Raw genomic sequence first — 15,644 nt, forward strand, 5'->3', positions numbered from 1 at the left:
AAGGTTGGTGTTTCGAGCCCACCCAGGAGAGGTGTTGTGGGGTCTCAGATGTAGCGTAAAAAGTCAAAACATTTTCACAATACCGGACAAACATTAATTTCTGAACTTCGTGGCTCAATGGTTAGCGCGTTCGTCTGTTAACCAATAGGTTGGTGGTTCGAGCCCATCTGGGAGCGGTGTTGTGAGGTCTCAGATGTAACGTAAAAAGTCAAACGTTTTCCACAATAACTGACGAACCGAAAGTTTGGTGGTTCGAGCCCATCCGGGAGCGTTTTGTGGTGTCTCAGATGTAACGTGAAAAGTCAGAGTTTTTCCACAATACCTGACGAACATTTAATTTTTGGGCTTCCGTGGCGCAATGGTTAGTGCGCTCAGCTGTTATTCAAAAGGTTGGTGGTTCGAGCCCCTCCGGGAGCGTTTTGTGGGGTCTCAGATATAACGTAAAAAGTCAGAGTTTCTCCACAATACCTGACAACCAATTAATTACTGAGCTTCCGTGGCTCAATGGTTAGCGCGTTCGGCTGATAACCAATAGGTTGGTGGTTCGAGCCCATCCGGGAGCGTTTTGTGGTGTCTCAGATGTAACGTGAAAAGTCAGAGTTTTTCCACAGCACCTGACGACCATTTAAATTTTGGGCTTCCGTGGCGCAATGGTTAGCGCGTTCAGCTGTTATTCAAAAGACTGGTGGTTTGAGCCCTTCCGGGAGCGGTGTTGTGAGGTCGCAAATGTGACGTAAAAAGTCAAGGATTTTCCACAATAACTGACGACCTTTTAATATTTGGGCTTCCGTTGCGCAATGGTTAGCGCGTTCGGCTGTTAACCGAAAGGTTGGTGGTTCGAGCCCACCCGGGAGCGTTGTTGTTGGATCTCTAATGTAACGTAAAAAGCCAAAGTTCTTCCACAATACCTGACGACCATTTAATTTTTGGGCGTCCGTGGCGCAATGGTTAGCGCGTTCGGCTGTTAACCGAAAGGTTGGTGGTTCGAGCCCATCCGGGAGCCGTGTTGTGACGTCTCAAATGTTACGTAAAATGTCAGAGTTTTTCCACAATACCTGACGAACATTTAATTTTTGGGCTTCCGTGGCGCAATAATTAGCGCGTCCAGCTATTAATCGAAAGGTTGGTGTTTCGAGCCCATCCGGGAGCGGTGTTGTGGGATCTCAAATGTAACGTAGAAAGCCAAAGTTTTTCCACAATACCTGACTACCATTTAATTTTTGGGCTTCCTTGGCGCAATGGTTAGCGCGTTCGGCTGTTGACCGAAAGGTTGGTGGTTCGAGCCCACCTGGGAGAGGTGCTGTAGGGTCTCAGATGTAACGTAAAAAGTCATAACTTAACCACAATACCTAACAACCATTTAATTTCTGAGCTTCTGGGGCTCACTGGTTAGCGCGTTCGGCTGTTAACCAATAGGTTGGTGGTTCGAGCCCATCCGGGAGAAGTGTTGTGACGTCTCAGATGTAACGTAAAATGTCAGAGTTTTTCCACAATACCTGACGAGCATTTAATTTTTGGGCTTCCGTGGCTCAATGGTTAGCGCGTTCGGCTGTTAACCAATAGGTTGGTGGTTCGAGCCCTCCCGGGAGCGGTGTTGTGACGTCTCAGATGTAACGTAAAATGTCAGAGTTTTTCCACAATACCTGACGAGCATTTAATTTTTGGGCTTCCGTGGCGCAATGGTTAGCGCGTTCAGCTGTTAATCGAAAGGTTGGTGGTTCGAGCCCATCCGGGAGCGGTGTTGTGTGGTCTCAGATGTGAAGTAAAAAGTCAAAGTTTTACCTCAATACCTGACGAAAATTTAATTTTTGGGCTTCAGTGGCGCAATGGTCAGCACGTTCAGCTGTTAACCAATAGGTTGGTGGTTCGAGCCCACCCGGGAGCGGTGTTTTGGGATCTCAAATGTAACGTAAATAGCCAAAGTTTTTCCACAATACCTGACGACCATTTAATTTTTGGGCGTCCGTGGCGCAATGGTTAGCGCGTTCGGCTGTTAACCGAAAGGTTGGTGGTTCGAGCCCATCCGGGAGCGGTGCTGTGAGGTCTCAGATGTGAAGTAAAAAGTCAAAGTTTTACCTCAATACCTGACGACCATTTAATATTTGGGCTTCCGTTGCGCTATGGTTAGCGCGTTCGGCTGTTAACCGAAAGGTTGGTGGTTCGAGCCCACCCGGGAGCGGTGTTGTGGGATCTCTAATGTAACGTAAAAACCCAAACTTTCCCACAATACCTGACGACCATTTAATTTTTGGGCGTCCGTGGCGCAATGGTTAGCGCGTTCGGCTGTTAACCGAAAGGTTGGTGGTTCGAGCCCATCCGGGAGCGGTGTTGTGTGGTCTCAGATGTGAAGTAAAAAGTCAAAGTTTTACCTCAATACCTGACGAAAATTTAATTTTTGGGCTTCAGTGGCGCAATGGTCAGCGCGTTCAGCTGTTAACCGAAAGGTTGGTGGTTCGAGCCCACCCGGGAGCGGTGTTTTTGGATCTCAAATGTAACGTAAATAGCCAAAGTTTTACCTCAATACCTGACGAAAATTTAATTTTTGGGCTTCAGTGGCGCAATGGTTAGCGCGTTCGGCTGTTAACCAATAGGTTGGTGGATCGAGCCCATCCGGGAGAGGTGTTGTGACGTCTCAGATGTAACGTAAAATGTCAGAGTTTTTCCACAATACCTGACGAACATTTAATTTTTGGGCTTCCGTGGCTCAATGGTTAGAGCGTTCTGCTGTTAACCAATAGGTTGGTGGTTCGGGCCCTCCCGGGAGCGGTGTTGTGACGTCTCAGATGTAACGTAAAATGTCAGAGTTTTTCTACAATACCTGACGAACATTTAATTTTTGGGCTTCCGTGGCTCAATGGTTAGAGCGTTCGGCTGTTAACCAATAGGTTGGTGGTTCGGGCCCTCCCGGGAGCGGTGTTGTGACGTCTCAGATGTAACGTAAAATGTCAGAGTTTTTCTACAATACCTGACGAACATTTAATTTTTGGGCTTCCGTGGCTCAATGGTTAGAGCGTTCGGCTGTTAACCAATAGGTTGGTGGTTCGGGCCCTCCCGGGAGCGGTGTTGTGACGTCTCAGATGTAACGTAAAATGTCAGAGTTTTTCCACAATACCTGACGAACATTTAATTTTTGGGCTTCCGTGGCTCAATGATTAGAGCGTTCGGCTGTTAACCAATAGGTTGGTGGTTCGGGCCCTCCCGGGAGCGGTGTTGTGACGTCTCAGATGTAACGTAAAATGTCAGAGTTTTTCCACAATACCTGACGAACATTTAATTTTTGGGCTTCCGTGGCTCAATGGTTAGCGCGTTCGGCTGTTAATCGAAAGGTTGGTGGTTCGAGGCCATCCGGGAGCGGTGTTGTGAGGTCTCAGATGTAGCGTGAAAAGTCAAACTTTTTCCATAATACGTGATAACCATTTATTTTCTTAGCTTCCGTGGCTCAATTGTTAGCGCGTTCGGCTGTTAACCAATAGGTTGGTGGTTCGAGCCCATCCGGGAGAGGTGTTGTGACGTCTCAGATGTAACGTAAAATGTCAGAGTTTTTCCACAATACCTGACGAACATTTAATTTTTGGGCTTCCGTTGCGCTATGGTTAGCGCGTTCGGCTGTTAACCGAAAGGTTGGTGGTTCGAGCCCACCCGGGAGCGGTGTTGTGGGATCTCTAATGTAACGTAAAAACCCAAACTTTCCCACAATACCTGACGACCATTTAATTTTTGGGCGTCCGTGGCGCAATGGTTAGCGCGTTCGGCTGTTAACCGAAAGGTTGGTGGTTCGAGCCCATCCGGGAGCGGTGTTGTGTGGTCTCAGATGTGAAGTAAAAAGTCAAAGTTTTACCTCAATACCTGACGAAAATTTAATTTTTGGGCTTCAGTGGCGCAATGGTCAGCGCGTTCAGCTGTTAACCGAAAGGTTGGTGGTTCGAGCCCACCCGGGAGCGGTGTTTTTGGATCTCAAATGTAACGTAAATAGCCAAAGTTTTACCTCAATACCTGACGAAAATTTAATTTTTGGGCTTCAGTGGCGCAATGGTTAGCGCGTTCGGCTGTTAACCAATAGGTTGGTGGATCGAGCCCATCCGGGAGAGGTGTTGTGACGTCTCAGATGTAACGTAAAATGTCAGAGTTTTTCCACAATACCTGACGAACATTTAATTTTTGGGCTTCCGTGGCTCAATGGTTAGAGCGTTCTGCTGTTAACCAATAGGTTGGTGGTTCGGGCCCTCCCGGGAGCGGTGTTGTGACGTCTCAGATGTAACGTAAAATGTCAGAGTTTTTCTACAATACCTGACGAACATTTAATTTTTGGGCTTCCGTGGCTCAATGGTTAGAGCGTTCGGCTGTTAACCAATAGGTTGGTGGTTCGGGCCCTCCCGGGAGCGGTGTTGTGACGTCTCAGATGTAACGTAAAATGTCAGAGTTTTTCTACAATACCTGACGAACATTTAATTTTTGGGCTTCCGTGGCTCAATGGTTAGAGCGTTCGGCTGTTAACCAATAGGTTGGTGGTTCGGGCCCTCCCGGGAGCGGTGTTGTGACGTCTCAGATGTAACGTAAAATGTCAGAGTTTTTCCACAATACCTGACGAACATTTAATTTTTGGGCTTCCGTGGCTCAATGATTAGAGCGTTCGGCTGTTAACCAATAGGTTGGTGGTTCGGGCCCTCCCGGGAGCGGTGTTGTGACGTCTCAGATGTAACGTAAAATGTCAGAGTTTTTCCACAATACCTGACGAACATTTAATTTTTGGGCTTCCGTGGCTCAATGGTTAGCGCGTTCGGCTGTTAATCGAAAGGTTGGTGGTTCGAGGCCATCCGGGAGCGGTGTTGTGAGGTCTCAGATGTAGCGTGAAAAGTCAAACTTTTTCCATAATACGTGATAACCATTTATTTTCTTAGCTTCCGTGGCTCAAATGTTAGCGCGTTCGGCTGTTAACCAATAGGTTGGTGGTTCGAGCCCATCCGGGAGAGGTGTTGTGACGTCTCAGATGTAACGTAAAATGTCAGAGTTTTTCCACAATACCTGACGAACATTTAATTTTTGGGCTTCCGTTGCGCTATGGTTAGCGCGTTCGGCTGTTAACCGAAAGGTTGGTGGTTCGAGCCCACCCGGGAGCGGTGTTGTGGGATCTCTAATGTAACGTAAAAACCCAAACTTTCCCACAATACCTGACGACCATTTAATTTTTGGGCGTCCGTGGCGCAATGGTTAGCGCGTTCGGCTGTTAACCGAAAGGTTGGTGGTTCGAGCCCATCCGGGAGCGGTGTTGTGTGGTCTCAGATGTGAAGTAAAAAGTCAAAGTTTTACCTCAATACCTGACGAAAATTTAATTTTTGGGCTTCAGTGGCGCAATGGTCAGCGCGTTCAGCTGTTAACCGAAAGGTTGGTGGTTCGAGCCCACCCGGGAGCGGTGTTTTTGGATCTCAAATGTAACGTAAATAGCCAAAGTTTTACCTCAATACCTGACGAAAATTTAATTTTTGGGCTTCAGTGGCGCAATGGTTAGCGCGTTCGGCTGTTAACCAATAGGTTGGTGGATCGAGCCCATCCGGGAGAGGTGTTGTGACGTCTCAGATGTAACGTAAAATGTCAGAGTTTTTCCACAATACCTGACGAACATTTAATTTTTGGGCTTCCGTGGCTCAATGGTTAGAGCGTTCTGCTGTTAACCAATAGGTTGGTGGTTCGGGCCCTCCCGGGAGCGGTGTTGTGACGTCTCAGATGTAACGTAAAATGTCAGAGTTTTTCTACAATACCTGACGAACATTTAATTTTTGGGCTTCCGTGGCTCAATGGTTAGAGCGTTCGGCTGTTAACCAATAGGTTGGTGGTTCGGGCCCTCCCGGGAGCGGTGTTGTGACGTCTCAGATGTAACGTAAAATGTCAGAGTTTTTCTACAATACCTGACGAACATTTAATTTTTGGGCTTCCGTGGCTCAATGGTTAGAGCGTTCGGCTGTTAACCAATAGGTTGGTGGTTCGGGCCCTCCCGGGAGCGGTGTTGTGACGTCTCAGATGTAACGTAAAATGTCAGAGTTTTTCCACAATACCTGACGAACATTTAATTTTTGGGCTTCCGTGGCTCAATGATTAGAGCGTTCGGCTGTTAACCAATAGGTTGGTGGTTCGGGCCCTCCCGGGAGCGGTGTTGTGACGTCTCAGATGTAACGTAAAATGTCAGAGTTTTTCCACAATACCTGACGAACATTTAATTTTTGGGCTTCCGTGGCTCAATGGTTAGCGCGTTCGGCTGTTAATCGAAAGGTTGGTGGTTCGAGGCCATCCGGGAGCGGTGTTGTGAGGTCTCAGATGTAGCGTGAAAAGTCAAACTTTTTCCATAATACGTGATAACCATTTATTTTCTTAGCTTCCGTGGCTCAATTGTTAGCGCGTTCGGCTGTTAACCAATAGGTTGGTGGTTCGAGCCCATCCGGGAGAGGTGTTGTGACGTCTCAGATGTAACGTAAAATGTCAGAGTTTTTCCACAATACCTGACGAACATTTAATTTTTGGGCTTCCGTGGCTCAATGGTTAGAGCTTTCGGCTGTTAACCAATAGGTTGGTGGTTCGGGCCCTCCCGGGAGCGGTGTTGTGACGTCTCAGATGTAACGTAAAATGTCAGAGTTTTTCCACAATACCTGACGAACATTTAATTTTTGGGCTTCCGTGGCTCAATGGTCAGAGCGTTCGGCTGTTAACCAATAGGTTGGTGGTTCGGGCCCTCCCGGGAGCGGTGTTGTGACGTCTCAGATGTAACGTAAAATGTCAGAGTTTTTCCACAATACCTGACGAACATTTAATTTTTGGGCTTCTGTGGCTCAATGGTTAGCGCGTTCGGCTGTTAATCGAAAGGTTGGTGGTTCGAGGCCATCCGGGAGCGGTGTTGTGAGGTCTCAGATGTAACGTAAAATGTCAGAGTTTTTCTACAATACCTGACGAACATTTAATTTTTGGGCTTCCGTGGCTCAATGGTTAGAGCGTTCGGCTGTTAACCAATAGGTTGGTGGTTCGGGCCCTCCCGGGAGCGGTGTTGTGACGTCTCAGATGTAACGTAAAATGTCAGAGTTTTTCCACAATACCTGACGAACATTTAATTTTTGGGCTTCCGTGGCTCAATGGTTAGAGCGTTCGGCTGTTAACCAATAGGTTGGTGGTTCGGGCCCTCCCGGGAGCGGTGTTGTGACGTCTCAGATGTAACGTAAAATGTCAGAGTTTTTCCACAATACCTGACGAACATTTAATTTTTGGGCTTCTGTGGCTCAATGGTTAGCGCGTTCGGCTGTTAATCGAAAGGTTGGTGGTTCGAGGCCATCCGGGAGCGGTGTTGTGACGTCTCAGATGTAACGTAAAATGTCAGAGTTTTTCTACAATACCTGACGAACATTTAATTTTTGGGCTTCCGTGGCTCAATGGTTAGAGCGTTCGGCTGTTAACCAATAGGTTGGTGGTTCGGGCCCTCCCGGGAGCGGTGTTGTGACGTCTCAGATGTAACGTAAAATGTCAGAGTTTTTCCACAATACCTGACGAACATTTAATTTTTGGGCTTCCGTGGCTCAATGGTTAGAGCGTTCGGCTGTTAACCAATAGGTTGGTGGTTCGGGCCCTCCCGGGAGCGGTGTTGTGACGTCTCAGATGTAACGTAAAATGTCAGAGTTTTTCCACAATACCTGACGAACATTTAATTTTTGGGCTTCCGTGGCTCAATGGTTAGCGCGTTCGGCTGTTAATCGAAAGGTTGGTGGTTCGAGGCCATCCGGGAGCGGTGTTGTGAGGTCTCAGATGTAGCGTGAAAAGTCAAACTTTTTCCATAATACGTGATAACCATTTATTTTCTTAGCTTCCGTGGCTCAATTGTTAGCGCGTTCGGCTGTTAACCAATAGGTTGGTGGTTCGAGCCCATCCGGGAGAGGTGTTGTGACGTCTCAGATGTAACGTAAAATCTCAGAGTTTTTCCACAATACCTGACGAACATTTAATTTTTGGGCTTCCGTGGCTCAATGGTTAGAGCGTTCGGCTGTTAACCAATAGGTTGGTGGTTCGGGCCCTCCCGGGAGCGGTGTTGTGAGGTCTCAGATGTAGCGTGAAAAGTCAAACTTTTTCCATAATACGTGATAACCATTTATTTTCTGAGCTTCCGTGGCTCAATTGTTAGCGCGTTCGGCTGTTAACCAATAGGTTGGTGGTTCGAGCCCACCCGGGAGCGGTGTTTTGGGATCTCAAATGTAACGTAAAAACCCAAAGTTTTTCCACAATACCTGACGACCATTTAATTTTTGGGCGTCCGTGGCGCAATGGTTAGCGCGTTCGGCTGTTAACCGAAACGGTGGTGGTTCGAGCCCATCCGGGAGCGGTGCTGTGAGGTCTCAGATGTGAAGTAAAAAGTCAAAGTTTTACCTCAATACCTGACGACCATTTAATATTTGGGCTTCCGTTGCGCTATGGTTAGCGCGTTCGGCTGTTAACCGAAAGGTTGGTGGTTCGAGCCCACCCGAAAGCGGTGTTGTGAGGTCTCAGATGTAACGTAAAATGTCATAGTTTTTCCACAATAACTGACGAACATTTAATTTCTGAACTTCCGTGGCTCAATGGTTAGCGCGTTCGGCTGTTAACCAATAGGTTGGTGGTTCGAGCCCATCTGGGAGCGGTGTTGTGAGGTCTCAGATGTAACGTAAAAAGTCAAACGTTTTCCACAATAACTGACGAACCGAAAGTTTGGTGGTTCGAGCCCATCCGGGAGCGTTTTGTGGTGTCTCAGATGTAACGTGAAAAGTCAGAGTTTTTCCACAATACCTGACGAACATTTAATTTTTGGGCTTCCGTGGCGCAATGGTTAGTGCGCTCAGCTGTTATTCTAAAGGTTGGTGGTTCGAGCCCCTCCGGGAGCGTTTTGTGGGGTCTCAGATGTAACGTAAAAAGTCAGAGTTTTTCCACAATACGAGACAACCATATAATTTCTGAACTTCCGTGGCTCAATGGTTAGCGCGTTCGGCTGTTAACCAGTAAGTTGGTGGTTCGAGCCCACCCGAAACCGGTGTTGTGAGGTCTCAGATGTGGCGTAAAAAGTCAAGGTTTCTCCACAATACCTGACAACCATTTAATTACTGAGCTTCCGTGGCTCAATGGTTGGCGCGTTCGGCTGTTAACCGAAAGGTTGGTGGTTCGAGCCCATCCGGGAGCGGTGTTGTGAGATCTCAGATGTGACGTAAAAGTCAAGAGTTTTCCACAATACCTGACGACCGTTTAATATTTGGGCTTCCGTGGCGCAATGGTTAGCGCGTTCAGCTGTTATTCAAAAGCTGGTGGTTTAAGCCCTCCCGGGAGCGGTGTTGTGAGGTCTCAGATGTGACGTAGAAAGTCAGAGTTTTTCCACAATACGAGACAACCATATAATTTCTGAACTTCCGTGGCTCAATGGTTAGCGCGTTCGGCTGTTAACCAGTAAGTTGGTGGTTCGAGCCCACCCGAAATCGGTGTTGTGAGGTCTCAGATGTGGCGTAAAAAGTCAAGGTTTTTCCACAATACCTGACGACCATTCAATTTTTGGGCTTCCGTGGCGCAATGGTTAGCGCGTTCAGCTGTTATTCAAAAGAGTGGTGGTTTGAGCCCTCTCGGGAGCGGTGCTGTGAGGTCTCAGATGTAACGTAAAATGTCAGAGTTTTTCCACAATAACTGACGAACATTTAATTTTTGGGCTTCCGTGGCGCAATGGTTAGTGCGTTCAGCAGTTAACCGAAAGGTGGGTGGTTCGAGCCCACCCGGGAGAGGTGTTGTGGGGTCCCAGATGTAGCGTAAAAAGTCAAAACTTTTCCACAATACGGGACAACCATTTAATTCCTGAGCTTCCGTGGCTCAATGGTTAGCGCGTTCGGCTGTTAACCAATAGGTTGGTGGTTCGAGCCCACCCGGGAGCGGTGTTGTAAGGTCTCAGATGTAGCATAAAAATTCAAAACTTTTCCACAATACGTGATAACCATTTAATTTCTGAGCTTCCGTGGCTTAATTGTTAGCGCGTTCGGCTGTTAACCAATAGGTTGGTGGTTCGAGCCCACCCGGGACCGGTGTTGTGGGATCTCAAATGTAACGTAAAAACCAAAGTTTCTCCACAATACCTGACGAACATTTAATTTTTGGGTTTCCGTAGCGCATTGGTTAGCGCGTTCTGCTATGAACCGAAAGGTTGGTGGTTCGAGCCTATCCGGGAGCGGTGTTGTGAGGTCTCAGATGTGAAGTAAAAAGTCAAAGTTTTACCTCAATACCTGACGAAAATTTAATTTTTGGGCTTCAGTGGCGCAATGGTTAGCGCGTTTGGCTGTTAACCAATAGGTTGGTGGTTCGAGCTCATCCGGGAGAGGTGTTGTGACGTCTCAGATGTAACGTAAAATGTCAGAGTTTTTCCACAATACCTGACGACCATTTAATTTTTGGGCGTCCGTGGCGAATGGTTAGCGCGTTCGGCTGTTAATCGAAAGGTTGGTGGTTCGAGCCCATCCGGGAGCGGTGTTGTGAGGTCTCAGATGTAGCGTGAAAAGTCAAACTTTTCCATAATACGTGATAACCATTTATTTTCTGAGCTTCCGTGGCTCAATTGTTAGCGCGTTCGGCTTTTAACCAATAGGTTGGTGGTTCGAGCCCACCCGGGAGCGGTGTTTTGGGATCTCAAATGTAACGTAAATAGCCTAAGTTTTACCTCAATACCTGACGAACATTTCATTTTTGGGCGTCCGTGGCGCAATGGTTAGCGCGTTCGGCTGTTAACCGAGAGGTTGGTGGTTCGAGCCCATCCGGGAGCGGTGTTGTGACGTCTCAGATGTTACGTAAAATGTCAGAGTTTTTCCACAATACCTGACGAACATTTCATTTTTGGGCTTCCGTGGCGCAATAATTAGCGCGTCCAGCTGTTAATCGAAAAGGTTGGTGGTTCGAGCCCACCCGGGAGCGGTGTTGTGGGATCTGTAATGTAACGTAAAAACCCAAATTTTCCCACAATACCTGACGACCATTTAATTTTTGGGCGTCCGTGGCGCAATGGTTAGCGCGTTCGGCTGTTAACCGAAAGGTTGGTGGTTCGTGCCCATCCGGGAGCGGTGTTGTGAGGTCTCAGATGTGACGTAAAAAGTCAGAGTTTTTCCACAATACCTGACGAACATTTAATTTTTGGGCTTCCGTGGCGCAATGGTTAGCGCGCTCAACTGTTATTCAAAAGGTTGGTGGTTCGAGCGTACCCGGGAGCGGTGTTGTGATGTCTCAGATGTGACGTAAAAAGTCGAGGGTTTTCCACAATACCTGACGACCATTTAATATTTGGGCTTCCGTGGCGCAAAGGTTAGCGCGTTCGGCTGTTAACCGAAAGGTTGGTGGTTCGAGCGTACCCGGGAGCGGTGTTGTGATGTCTCAGATGTGACGTAAAAAGTCGAGGTTTTTCCACAATACCTGACGACCATTTAATATTTGGGCTTCCGTGGCGCAATGGTTAGCGCGTTCAGCAGTTAACCGAAAGGTTGGTGTTTCGAGCCCAACCAGGAGAGGTGTTGTGGGGTCTCAGATGTAGCGTAAAAAGTCAAAACTTTTTCACAATACGGGACAAACATTTAATTTCTGAACTTCCGTGGCTCAATGGTTAGCGCGTTCGGCTGTTAACCAATAGGTTGGTGGTTCGAGCCCATCTGGGAGCGGTGTTGTGAGGTCTCAGATGTAACGTAAAAAGTCAAACGTTTTCCACAATAACTGACGAACCGAAAGTTTGGTGGTTCGAGCCCATACGGGAGCGTTTTGTGGTATCTCAGGTGTAACGTGAAAAGTCAGAGTTTTTCCACAATACCTGACGAGCATTTAATTTTTGGGCTTCCGTGGCTCAATGGTTAGAGCGTTCGGCTGTTAACCAATAGGTTGGTGGTTCAAGTCCTCCCGGGAGCGGTGTTGTGACGTCTCAGATGTAACGTAAAATGTCAGAGTTTTTCCACAATACCTGACGAGCATTTAATTTTTGGGCTTCCGTGGCGCAATGGTTAGCGCGTTCAGCTGTTAATCGAAAGGTTGGTGGTTCGAGCCCATCCGGGAGCGGTGTTGTGTGGTCTCAGATGTGAAGTAAAAAGTCAAAGTTTTACCTCAATACCTGACGAAAATTTAATTTTTGGGCTTCAGTGGCGCAATGGTCAGCGCGTTCAGCTGTTAACCAATAGGTTGGTGGTTCGAGCCCACCCGGGAGCGGTGTTTTGGGATCTCAGATGTAACGTAAAATGTCAGAGTTTTTCCACAATACCTGACGAGCATTTAATTTTTGGGCTTCCGTGGCTCAATGGTTAGAGCGTTCAGCTGTTAACCAATAGGTTGGTGGTTCGAGCCCATCCGGGAGCGGTGTTGTGTGGTCTCAGATGTGAAGTAAAAAGTCAAAGTTTTACCTCAATACCTGACGACCATTTAATTTCTGGGCGTCCGTGGCGCAATGGTTAGCGCGTTCGGCTGTTAACCGAAAGGTTGGTGGTTCGAGCCCATCCGGGAGCGGTGCTGTGAGGTCTCAGATGTGAAGTAAAAAGTCAAAGTTTTACCACAATACCTGACGACCATTTAATATTTGGGCTTCCGTGGCGCAATGGTTAGCGCGTTCAGCAGTTAACTGAAAGGTTGGTGTTTCGAGCCCACCCAGGAGAGGTGTTGTGGGGTCTCAGATGTAGCGTAAAAAGTCAAAACATTTTCACAATACGGGACAAACATTAATTTCTGAACTTCCGTGGCTCAATGGTTAGCGCGTTCGTCTGTTAACCAATAGGTTGGTGGTTCGAGCCCATCTGGGAGCGGTGTTGTGAGGTCTCAGATGTAACGTAAAAAGTCAAACGTTTTCCACAATAACTGACGAACCGAAAGTTTGGTGGTTCGAGCCCATCCGGGAGCGTTTTGTGGTGTCTCAGATGTAACGTGAAAAGTCAGAGTTTTTCCACAATACCTGACGAACATTTAATTTTTGGGCTTCCGTGGCGCAATGGTTAGTGCGCTCAGCTGTTATTCAAAAGGTTGGTGGTTCGAGCCCCTCCGGGAGCGTTTTGTGGGGTCTCAGATATAACGTAAAAAGTCAGAGTTTCTCCACAATACCTGACAACCAATTAATTACTGAGCTTCCGTGGCTCAATGGTTAGCGCGTTCGGCTGATAACCAATAGGTTGGTGGTTCGAGCCCATCCGGGAGCGGTGTTGTGAGGTCTCAGATGTAACGTAAAATGTCATAGTTTTTCCACAGCACCTGACGACCATTTAAATTTTGGGCTTCCGTGGCGCAATGGTTAGCGCGTTCAGCTGTTATTCAAAAGACTGGTGGTTTGAGCCCTTCCGGGAGCGGTGTTGTGAGGTCGCAAATGTGACGTAAAAAGTCAAGGATTTTCCACAATAACTGACGACCTTTTAATATTTGGGCTTCCGTTGCGCAATGGTTAGCGCGTTCGGCTGTTAACCGAAAGGTTGGTGGTTCGAGCCCACCCGGGAGCGTTGTTGTTGGATCTCTAATGTAACGTAAAAAGCCAAAGTTCTTCCACAATACCTGACGACCATTTAATTTTTGGGCGTCCGTGGCGCAATGGTTAGCGCGTTCGGCTGTTAACAGAAAGGTTGGTGGTTCGAGCCCATCCGGGAGCCGTGTTGTGACGTCTCAAATGTTACGTAAAATGTCAGAGTTTTTCCACAATACGTGACGAACATTTAATTTTTGGGCTTCCGTGGCGCAATAATTAGCGCGTCCAGCTATTAATCGAAAGGTTGGTGTTTCGAGCCCATCCGGGAGCGGTGTTGTGGGATCTCAAATGTAACGTAGAAAGCCAAAGTTTTTCCACAATACCTGACTACCATTTAATTTTTGGGCTTCCTTGGCGCAATGGTTAGCGCGTTCGGCTGTTGACCGAAAGGTTGGTGGTTCGAGCCCACCTGGGAGAGGTGCTGTAGGGTCTCAGATGTAACGTAAAAAGTCATAACTTATCCACAATACCTAACAACCATTTAATTTCTGAGCTTCTGGGGCTCACTGGTTAGCGCGTTCGGCTGTTAACCAATAGGTTGGTGGTTCGAGCCCATCCGGGAGAAGTGTTGTGACGTCTCAGATGTAACGTAAAATGTCAGAGTTTTTCCACAATACCTGACGAGCATTTAATTTTTGGGCTTCCGTGGCTCAATGGTTAGAGCGTTCGGCTGTTAACCAATAGGTTGGTGGTTCGAGCCCTCCCGGGAGCGGTGTTGTGACGTCTCAGATGTAACGTAAAATGTCAGAGTTTTTCCACAATACCTGACGAGCATTTAATTTTTGGGCTTCCGTGGCGCAATGGTTAGCGCGTTCAGCTGTTAATCGAAAGGTTGGTGGTTCGAGCCCATCCGGGAGCGGTGTTGTGTGGTCTCAGATGTGAAGTAAAAAGTCAAAGTTTTACCTCAATACCTGACGAAAATTTAATTTTTGGGCTTCAGTGGCGCAATGGTCAGCGCGTTCAGCTGTTAACCAATAGGTTGGTGGTTCGAGCCCACCCGGGAGCGGTGTTTTGGGATCTCAAATGTAACGTAAATAGCCAAAGTTTTTCCACAATACCTGACGACCATTTAATTTTTGGGCGTCCGTGGCGCAATGGTTAGCGCGTTCGGCTGTTAACCGAAAGGTTGGTGGTTCGAGCCCATCCGGGAGCGGTGCTGTGAGGTCTCAGATGTGAAGTAAAAAGTCAAAGTTTTACCTCAATACCTGACGACCATTTAATATTTGGGCTTCCGTTGCGCTATGGTTAGCGCGTTCGGCTGTTAACCGAAAGGTTGGTGGTTCGAGCCCACCCGGGAGCGGTGTTGTGGGATCTCTAATGTAACGTAAAAACCCAAATTTTCCCACAATACCTGACGACCATTTAATTTTTGGGCGTCCGTGGCGCAATGGTTAGCGCGTTCGGCTGTTAACCGAAAGGTTGGTGGTTCGAGCCCATCCGGGAGCGGTGTTGTGTGGTCTCAGATGTGAAGTAAAAAGTCAAAGTTTTACCTCAATACCTGACGAAAATTTAATTTTTGGGCTTCAGTGGCGCAATGGTCAGCGCGTTCAGCTGTTAACCGAAAGGTTGGTGGTTCGAGCCCACCCGGGAGCGGTGTTTTTGGATCTCAAATGTAACGTAAATAGCCAAAGTTTTTCCACAATACCTGACGACCATTTAATTTTTGGGCGTCCGTGGCGAATGGTTAGCGCGTTCGGCTGTTAACCGAAAGGTTGGTGGTTCGAGCCCATCCGGGAGCGGTGTTGTGAGGTCTCAGATGTGAAGTAAAAAGTCAAAGTTTTACCTCAATACCTGACGAAAATTTAATTTTTGGGCTTCAGTGGCGCAATGGTTAGCGCGTTCGGCTGTTAACCAATAGGTTGGTGGTTCGAGCCCATCCGGGAGAGGTGTTGTGACGTCTCAGATGTAACGTAAAATGTCAGAGTTTTTCCACAATACCTGACGAACATTTAATTTTTGGGCTTCCGTGGCTCAATGGTTAGAGCGTTCGGCTGTTAACCAATAGGTTGGTGGTTCGGGCCCTCCCGGGAGCGGTGTTGTGACGTCTCAGATGTAACGTAAAATGTCAGAGTTTTTCTACAATACCTGACGAACATTTAATTTTTGGGCTTCCGTGGCTCAATGGTTAGAGCGTTCGGCTGTTAAC

The 15,644-nt window shown here is 47.6% G+C and overlaps 2 non-coding genes across 2 annotated transcripts; both read left to right on the forward strand.

Moving 5' to 3' along the window:
* The first annotated feature begins 490 nt into the window (after nucleotides 1–490).
* On the forward strand, nucleotides 491–563 carry TRNAI-GAU (transfer RNA isoleucine (anticodon GAU)). Its single transcript has one exon. It is a non-coding gene; the product is annotated as a tRNA-Ile (tRNA).
* A 12,545-nt stretch (nucleotides 564–13,108) lies between these two features.
* TRNAI-GAU (transfer RNA isoleucine (anticodon GAU)) lies at nucleotides 13,109–13,181 on the forward strand. The gene has a single exon. It is a non-coding gene; the product is annotated as a tRNA-Ile (tRNA).
* Nucleotides 13,182–15,644: the final 2,463 nt, after the last annotated feature.

The sequence above is a fragment of the Phalangium opilio genome, unplaced genomic scaffold (assembly GCF_054372755.1).
Source record: "Phalangium opilio isolate 3A_F unplaced genomic scaffold, DU_Popi_V2 ptg001675l_1, whole genome shotgun sequence".
Taxonomy (NCBI): domain Eukaryota; kingdom Metazoa; phylum Arthropoda; class Arachnida; order Opiliones; family Phalangiidae; genus Phalangium; species Phalangium opilio.